The 9,685-nt window shown below is 49.2% G+C and overlaps 1 long non-coding RNA gene across 3 annotated transcripts; it reads left to right on the plus strand.

Annotated features, from left to right (window-relative positions):
* The first annotated feature begins 771 nt into the window (after positions 1-771).
* On the plus strand, positions 772-8,287 carry LOC106840078 (uncharacterized). Of its 3 annotated transcripts, XR_011502370.1 has the most exons (4): positions 772-1,098; positions 1,899-1,976; positions 2,090-2,227; positions 2,824-2,962. It is a non-coding gene; the product is annotated as an uncharacterized lncRNA (long non-coding RNA). The 3 variants fall into 3 exon arrangements; XR_001400304.3 differs by lacking the exons at positions 772-1,098; positions 2,824-2,962 and adding an exon at positions 7,208-8,287 and having other exon boundaries at positions 1,818-1,976; XR_011502369.1 differs by lacking the exons at positions 772-1,098; positions 2,824-2,962 and adding an exon at positions 7,208-8,269 and having other exon boundaries at positions 1,841-1,976; positions 2,073-2,227.
* The last annotated feature ends 1,398 nt before the right edge of the window (positions 8,288-9,685 follow it).

Raw genomic sequence — 9,685 nt, forward strand, 5'->3', positions numbered from 1 at the left:
CATCTGGACTCCATCCCTGTTCCATTATTTACCGGCTGTGAACACGGCCAAGTTGCTGATGCTCTCTGACCCTCAGTTTCCACATCTGTAGACGGGATTACTAGGGGCACCTACTTCACAGGATTGTGGGGGAGCCATTCAGCTCAGCTGAGGAGAGAGGCGCCTCACAGGCCACAGGCATTGTTCACTGGCCATCACCTTGCATTTACAACTTTTTTCTGTCCTGGGGGAGGGAGGAGGAGAGAAGGGGGATGAGGGGCGTGCGTGTGTGTGTGAATTCCCCCGTGTAGGACATACCGTGGACTATAAGGGTAGGCTTGCTGTGTCTGTACACACTGTGGCCCTGCTTCCAGCCCGCCACCTCTCACGAAGCCTCGAGAAGGCCACAGATGGATGGCCTGGCCTGTCCTCCGTTTCAGGCCGTGCCGGGCCTCCCTTAATAAAGACCTGTTTCTTCCTGGCTGCACTCTTGGCCTGGTGACCAGGGGCTCAGTGAGCTCCTCTGAGCTCCCGCCTGTCCGCCTGGACACACTCAGGCCTTCTGTTGGCCCGCGCATCCTGGGGGCGCTCACAATGCAGCCCTGTTCTCGCCCTGCCATCACCCGCCGCTCAGGCCTGGAGGCGGAGGCTGTGCCAGCCGCGGGGCCGCACGCTCTGCTGGTTTCCAGGAAGACGCAGGCACTGTGTGTGGCCGGAGACGGGGGCACCTCTTCATTGGCAGCCCCTTTGAATTAGGGGGGTGATTTGTTAAGAGCAAAACACGTGTTCAACAGGCAGAGCCGCTGCTCAGCTCCCTTGAGAGCAGGCTTCCCTCTGAGCCATGGACAGGCCGAGCCCACTCTGGCACTGGGCCTTTGCACGGACTGCTCCTCTGATCTTTGTGGGGAGGTCTCCTCCTCCTTCAAGCCTGAGCTTCAGTGGTTCCTCCTTGGACCGGGATCTGCCGCCACTGGCCGCTCTCCGTCTCACGGACCTGTTGATTTTCCCCATATGCAGCATTTATCTCGGAGATCCCAGAGCTGTCTGTCTCGTTCATGCCGGTTCCCCAGAGCCCAGCACAGCGCCTGCTCACAGAAGGCCCCAGTCAAGATTTGTCAGGTGAATGAATGAACGAACCAACACTTTATTAAGAAGTCAACCTATGAACCCATGAAGCCGCAGTTCAATGGGCCAACTACCAAATTAATGAGATCAGGGCACACAGGCAGGAATCATGCTACATTTTTTGAATCATCTGCTCTTCCCCACCGACCTCTAAGCTCTTTCAGGGCAGTGGAGGGGCCAGATTCCTCGCCAGGGTACCCGGAACCCACAAGCAGCCCGAGCCTGGCACACCCTGTTGCTCTGTGAATGTTGACTGAATGAACAAGCCAAGGCCCTTTGCATGACCTCTGGCCAATATTTGGGTGGCCCTGGCTTTGACCTATCTCAAGACCTTTGCCCCCGCTGTCCCCTGGGCTTGGAATTCTGCTGCACTCCGCCCCCTTCAAGTGAGGGTCCTCCTCCTTCGGGTCTCAGCTGGAACAGCCCCCTGTCAGGGTGGGCTGCCCTGGCCACATGCTCCTAGTGCTCCCCGGTCTTTCTGCCCAGCACCCGTGTAACTCCTTCCTAGACTCATGGAGGTCATGTTCGTATTTCTGCTACAGTGGAAGCGCCGTGGAGGCCAGGACCCGGCCTGTCTTGTTCACCCCTGCGTTCCCGGTTCTCAGCACAGGGCAAGGGTCATGGTATGTGCCCAGTGAACACTTCTCGCACACCAACAACCCAGGACACGGACTTTGTGCCCACTTTACAGCACAGGGCAAGGAGCCAAGGTCCAACACGCGCTGTGCTGAGGTCACAGAGTTTGTCCAAGATACAGGCACTGGAATCTCACCCTCCATTTGTTTGTTCAACAGGTTTTTATCCGGCGCCCACTGGATGCAGAGATGGAGCTGAAGCCGCCCTGCGAAGGAGAGAGGCAGTAAAAGCGACAGGTGCTTCCATGGAGGGGGCGCAGGGGCTCCTGGGGGAGGGCTGGTCAGGGAAGGCACCCCGGGGGAGGTGAAGTAATCCCTGGGTGGTGTCCCAAGAAAGGAACTGCCATCAGCAGGGAGCGGGAGCCATGGGAGCTGTGCACGTGCAGGACGGACCTCTGAGGGGACGTGGAGCTGGCCGCAAGCTCAGCAGGGTCTTTGCAAAGATGAGGTGGGGCCTGGATTTGCTCTGCATGGTCTCAAGAACCAGGGTGAGTGGTGGAAGCCCAGGAGGACCAATATCTTTTCAGTATAGGGGAACGTTTCCCAGGGCAGAGGCATGCAGGGGTGGAATGAACCCCCTGAGGGAGAAATGAGCTCTCTGTCCCTGGGGGCATGTAAGCTGGATACTGGAGCGGGATGAAGGGTTAGCCTAGACAGGAAGGCTGCAGAATCCCTTCTGTTGCAGAGAATCTCTGGGCCTGTAATTGAGAATTGTCTAATGCAGGCAGAGAAAGTATTTATCAGATAATATCAACACAATATTAACACAAGTATGCATAAAGATGACCATCGCAGTTTTTTTTAATAACACGAAAATCGCTGTCTCATAAATTCCAATGATAGAAAGTTATCCTGATGCAATCAATATGTGTGTTTTCAGACACTTGGCTCTCACAATGCCCACTGCACTCTTGTTTGTAACAGGAAAACTGGAAACAACCCGAAAGCTCATTTATATTTGATTTTGTGTCTCCCATGTAGACAGTGAGCTCCAAGAGGGTGGGCCTTGTCTGTCTCGTGTACAGCTCCATCAGTCAGATCTCGTGGGTGTGAGACATACCAGGCAACCTTTTTTTTTTTTAAGGTATAGCCCCATTGAGAGAGAGAAATGCAAGAAATGCATCAAAGTGTTAACAGAGACTGTTTCTGGTGACAGAAGTAAAGATCATTGTTTTCTTCTTTGTGTCGTACCATATTTTCCATACTGTCTACAAGAAACACGTATTATGTTTGTAATGTGAAAAAAATTTTAAGGAAAAATAGAATGACGTCAGGGTAAAAAAAAAAAAAAAAAAGGCTTCATTTGCTGAGCTCTGAGAATGGATTTTAAAGCCAAACTGAATCGTGTAAGACTTTATCTGCATGTCCCTAGTGACACCCTCTCGCCATCTGGCTGGGGTCACACAAGAACAATCCAACTCTTTTGGGTGGGGCAGAAAATAATTTCCAGTTTCGAAGTGGCCACCCCTAAAACCATCCCCTCCTCCCAAAGTGGCTTTTTTATAGGCTCCTTTGGGAGCAGACGTGACATTTATCTGGGCAAACAAGGCGTCGACGTTGCTGGGGTGGTCCGAAGCCACCGCTGCTCGAGGCCGATAACAACATACAGACGACTCCACCAGCGGAGTCTGCCTTTGAATTTGTCTCCCAGGACAAGCAAGCTCTCTTGCCGTTTAGGGAGAAACCAACCTGTTTTGAAAAGTTCAAGACTGTGAAATGGCCTTCTCCATTTCTTGGGGGCCAAAAGGATCCAGCCTCCACGTGGGACACTAGCCACCCGCTAGAAGTCACTTTTATCATCTTGGGAGGTACAGAGCTCTCTGCCACCGGAGGTGTGCAAGCCGAGGCTGGGCGGCCCTTGCCAGAGGCATCGTAGTGGGATTCAAGTGTCAGATTAGGGGCAGTGCTATGGGCTGAAGTGTGTCTCCTCAAATCCATATGTTGAAGCCCGAACCCCCGTAACCTCAGGACGTGACTGTATTCAAAGATGGGGTCTTTAAAGAAGTGACTAAGTTAAGATGAGGTCGTATGGGTGGGCCCTAGTCCAATATGTCTGGTGACTTCCCAGGGAGTCGGTGCACCGAGCTGGGGACAGCAGAGGCCTGCTCAGATTCCAGGGCTGGCAGCCCGGGCCTGGGTGACTCAGCCATTCCTGCAGCTGGGGGTGGGAGACACGGGAGCCCCGAGGGGAGCCTGAAGCTGAAGCTGGGCCCGGCCGGCCGTGGGAAGGCGGATGGGAGGAGCCCACCCAGCTGTCTCTGGGTTCTCACGTTTCTTTCAAAGCCTCCAGCCCACCGCCAGGAAGCAAGGTACACTCAGCCTGTTGGGAAAGTCGGGCATCCTTTCCTGCCAGCCACCTCCGCCTCAGAGAAGCATCAGTCATGGGGAAAAGCCGGAATGCTCAGAGCCAAAGATCAGCCCAACCAATGCCGATTCAAGTCCTTTGCCCATTTTTTAATCAGGTTGTTTGTTTTTTGTTGCTGTTGCGTTGGAGGGGTTCTTTAAATATTCTGGGTATTAATCTCTTATTAGATGTACAATTTGCAAATATTTTCTCCCATTCCATGAGTTGCCTTTTCACTCCATTGATAGTATTCTTTGATGCACGAAAGTTTTTAATTTTGACGAAGTCCAATTTATTTTTTTCTTTTATTGCCAGTGCTTTTGGCATCATATGCAAGAAATGATTGCCAAATTCAGTATAATGAAGTTTTCCCCCCAATGTTTTCTTCTAATCGTTTCATAATTTTAACTCTTATGTTTAGGTCCATTTTGAGGTGATTTTTATATATTGTGTTAGATAAGGGTCCAACTTCATTCTTTTGCATGTGGATATCCAGTTTTCCCAGCGCCATTTGTTAAAAAGACTGTCCTTTCCCCATTGAATGCTCTTGGCACTCTTGTTGAAAATCATTTGCCCATATATGCAAGGTTTTATTTCTGGGCTCTCTATTCTGCTCCATTGGTCCATATGTCTGCCTTGGAGATGACTGTGGCTTTGCAGGAAGTTTTGAAATCAGGAACTGTGAGAGCAACTTTGCTCTATTCAGGGTCCCTTGAAATTCTATATGAATCTTAGGATGGATTTTTCTATTTCTACAAAAAAAGTTATTGGGATTCTTACAGGGATTGCACTGAATCTGTAGACCACTTTGAATAGTATTGACAGCTTAACAATATGAAGATGAATGTTTTCTTTTCTAAATGACACTTAGTCATGCAGTTGCTGTGAAAAACAGTTTGGCAGTTCCTCAAAAAGTTAAACATGAAATTACCAGATGATCCAGCAATTCCACCCCTAGGCATATACCCCAAAGAACTGAAAGCAGGACTCAGCAGATACTACATACCAAGGTTCAGCGTTACACAATAACCGAATGACGGAAGCAACCCAAGCCCACATGGACAGAGGGAGGGATAAACAAAATATGGTATATCCATACAGTGGAATATTATTCAACCATAATAATGAACTTCTGACACACACCACAACGTGGATGCACTTTGCAAACATGATGCTAAGTGAAATAAGCCAGACACAAAAGGACAAACATCGTATGATTCCACTTGTTTGAGGTCCCTAGAATGGGCCAATTCATAGAGACAGAAAGTAGAATAAAGGTCACAAGTGGGGAGGGAGGAATGGGGAGTTCTTGTTCAATGGGCACGGAGTCTCTGTTTGGGAAGATGAAAAACAAGTTCTGGAAATAGACAATGATGATGGTTACACAACATCGTGAATATTCTTAATGCCACTGAATCATACACTTAAAAATCAAGTGGTAACTTTTATGTCACACAACATAAACATATATTTTACCACCATAAAAAATATTTTAAAAATGACATTTAGTTTCTAATTACGAAAGTAGCACATTTTCATAACAGACAACTTGGAAATACAGAAAAAAATGTTTTAAAACTACTGTGTGAGGAAGATTATTGAAATGCAGGGGGGGATGCCAAAGGAAGAGAGATATCAGATTTATAGGCAGCGGTCCAAATTGGCTGTGGTTTCCCCTGGGACATCGATGAACCGGCTTCCCTGAGGATTTCCCAGCATGCATGCTGAGTCTCTGCCGTCTGGGGGTTGTGCATCCACCTACCTGCAGGCGTGTAAGTGCATCCTCAGCTTCTGATCCACTCGGGTGCGCATTTCCTTCTGCCACCCCTGCATGAGCTTTTCTCTTTCCCCAGAAGGTTTGGTGGAGACGCCTGCGATCCTAAGACTGCATCTTGCAGACAGGAGGCCCTAGGGCTTGTCTGCTGCTTTGTTCTACTTATTTATTTACATATATCTGTTGAATAAAGTTGTACTTGACTTTCCAGTTATATGTCAGAAGAATGTTGATTTCTGGTCCTTTGCACACCTACAATATTATGAAGGCAAATTCTGCAAAATTACATTTATATACAAGCTTAATACTATTCTCACTCTTTTACCCAGTAAATCCATTTGTTGGAACCTATCCAGGGGAAACTTTTGACTTACAAAAAGATATTTCTAAGCATCATTAGAAATCCTGACCTGTCCTCAGGAGGGTACCAGCTGAGTGAATTATGATTCTCCACTTGACAGATGTATTTGCATACGACAGTCAGCAATGAGAGCTGTGTCAAAGCTGCATGATGACCCAAAGGATGGGAAAGATATGACAAGTGAAGAAGTCAATATACAAAATTATTCACACAACGTGTTTAAACTCTATTTGGATGTACCGCATTAAAATGTTTTCAAATATTTTTCACAGCTTGAAGAAATTCAGTCTATGATTTTAGGTGAAAAAGACTACGAAACTATGAAAATTGCTACACTATTGTGTATGATCCAATTATGAAACATATAATAGCTTAAAAAAAGAAAGACAGGAAGGAAATACACCAACATCGTAATAGTGATTGTCTGTAAGTTGTGATATAATGACTCACTTTTCTTTTCTCCCCCTTTTTCTTTATATTTTTACTACAGTGAAACTGTACAACTGTTATAATCAGAAAATAGTGTTTTTTAATCTTTTTTATGTTTGGGCAAATTGAAAGTTCATCAAAATGTGAATAAGTGCTTGTGTAGGGATGAGATGAGAGGTGATTCTTTCTTTCTTTTCCTGTTTTTAGAATTTTGATTTGCTTTATTATATTACTGTTGTAACACAGTCTATGTGCACGTAATTTTTAACACGTCGAATGGAGCCACTTTCCTTATCACCTTTCCGCCACCCCACCCCAAGCCCATTTGCAGATGACGGGGTCCTAAGCTTATCTGGGAACAACAGTGTGCAGTCAACTGTCCTTTCTTGTTCTTCTGAGTCGACACCGGGGAGCAAGGCACACACGCGAAATGGGCAGGTCTGACCCCCCCCTGACAGGGCGGTGACTCAGTTGATGGAATCTCGGGCCCTCCTCCGCCCCCTCCCCTGCACAGGGCCGCCCGGGCAGGGAGGATGGCACAAAGACCTATTTCCCCACAGGCTGGAACCGCCTTCTCCACCTAGACTCCGATTCCTGCAAACACAGCGGTGATGGAACCCTAAGGAAACGTGAAAGCGCCTGCCTTCTGCTCTCAATAACATCGCAGCTGATCAAGCTCTGCCAGCTCGCGGCCCCGTGGCTCCCGGACCGAGAGAGTAGGAAATTCAGAATTGCCAACTCGGTTTTCCCCACCAAGCACATTTTGTTTAAAATTTTCATCTAGAGTCACCATAATTTCTTAAAAGAAAAAACATTTTTTTTTTTTGAAGATTAGCCCTGAGCTAACATCTGCCACCAATCCTCCTCTTTTTGCTGAGGAAGATTGGCCCTGAGCAAACATCCGTGCCCGTCTTCCTCCACTTTATATGTGGGATGCCTACGACAGCATGGCGTGCCAAGCCATGCCATGTCCACACCCGGGATCCAAACCGGTCAACCCTGGGCTGTCAAAGCAGAATGTGCGCACTTAACCACTGCGCCACCGGGCTGGCCCCAGAAAAAACTTTTAAACACAGAAAGGAGTTAGTCTCAGAATAGGGAAAATAACCAGAGAGTTGTCAGTTCACACTGATGCTTCCAAATTTATTTTGTAAATAGCGTATTTGAAAAGTTTGTTTGAAACAACACAAATTATCTTCGGTGATGAATGGGTAAACCGAATGTGGTCCCTCCAGACGATGGAATATTATTCAGCCATGAAAAGGAATGAGGGACCAATACATACCACAATGTGGGGGAAGCTCAGAAACGTGATGCTAAGTGAAGGAGGCCAGACTCAAAAGGCCACCTATTGTACCATTCTGTTTATGTAAAATGTCCCAAATAGGCAAATCCATAGAAACAGAACGTAGACTGGTGGTTGTCAGGGGCTGGAAGGAGGGAGGAATGGAGAGAGACTGCTAGTGGGTACAGGTTTCTTTTGAGGGTGATAAAAATGTTCTGAAATTAGAGAGTGGTGATGGTTGCACGACATTGTGAATATACTAAAAACCACTAAATTGTATACTTTAAAATGACAACTTTTATGTTTTATGGATTATAGCTAATTAAAAAATACAGTTAAAAAACATAAATGTAGGAAAAAAATTTGTGAAAGTATGAAAATGACGGCCTTAAGTCGTCTTCACATCCCCTTGGCGAGGGGCTGTTTGCATCGGGAACCCTCCGTTGACTGTGTGTCACGAACTTTTCTGCTCCCGTGGATTTTGCAACTATTACAAATCCGTTTTCACAGAGCTGGGTTGACCGAAATGGAAGCAAAGAGAGCTCACTTATACGCTCAAGGCAGAATATTCTGAGCCGTCACTGGCTGAGGGATGCTGGGGTGGGGTCAACCCTGGCCCTTCACATCTGCCCTGGACCTGGGCGGAGGGCAGCGTGAGGTGGACCAGGCTGCCTTCTATGATGGTCGTCCATGTCTGGACATCTTCAGCATGGGGGGTGGGGCCGGCTCCCTTGGAGATGCCTGGGCTGCTGTCCTGTGAAGCCCCCTCCTGTCTCCCCCTCCCTCCGTTCCCTAACCCCTGCTCTGTTCACGATGCTGGTGGAGAGTGGATTTTTGGTGTTCAACATGAACTGGAAGCTCAGTGTCACACGAGGACCAATGGGGAGCAGCAGGATAGCACCGAGGCAGTGGGACCCATGACTTGGAAACCCCTGTGGGGATCTCCAAGGGCGGGGCCCCAGCCGCTGTCTGGGTTGGGGAATGAATGCAAGGTGGGCAGGATCAGCTCTGAAGTGGGGACTGTGGGGTCCCTGCAGGTAGAAGTCCACCTCTGCCAAAGCTCCAGGAGGTTCCAGGACAGTGCCAGGTGCTTCAGGGGAGTCTGCGGGCCCAGGGGACACACAGCCGCAGGGAGCAAGGGGTACACCTGCATGCCAGGGTCTGTTCTTGCCTCCCCAGCTACGGGGAACCCCTGGGTCATGCTGACCGTGTATGCACGCAGCTGAGCATGAATGAGGACACACGTGAAGTTGTGAGCACTGGTCAGTGACGTTGAGCGTGTGTGTGTGCAAGTGTGTTTGTGTGTGTGTGAAGGTGTGTCGGTGGGCACATGTGTGTTTGCCTGGGAGTGAGAGAGCATGTGTGGGTTGGCCACTGCTGGGAGAGGGGAGGAGGGAACTGTTGGTGGGCTGTGGGCGGCCTTCCCAAGCTGGCCGCGTCCCCCTCTCCAGACTGGGCCCGCCCAGGCCTCTGCATGCTTTGGCAGGGTGGCCAGGCCCAGGGGCCCTCCGTGTCCAGGCCACGGCTGCTCTGTCCAGGCTGCCTCCCACGAGACTTCCCCTCCCTGTCCTCCTGCCCTCACTGCCTCCCTCCTTCCCACCCTCCTGGACTCCACGTCTCTCTCATTCACCTCCCCTCTAGAGAGGGGCTGGCCCAGGCCCTGCCTGGCGCACAGGAGCACCGGCCTGCCCTCCCGGGTGCCTGTTTGAGCCAGGAGGCCTCTGGGAGGCCTTCTCTCCTCGTCTCTGACATG

This window comes from Equus asinus, chromosome 3 (assembly GCF_041296235.1).
Source record: "Equus asinus isolate D_3611 breed Donkey chromosome 3, EquAss-T2T_v2, whole genome shotgun sequence".
NCBI lineage: Eukaryota > Metazoa > Chordata > Mammalia > Perissodactyla > Equidae > Equus > Equus asinus.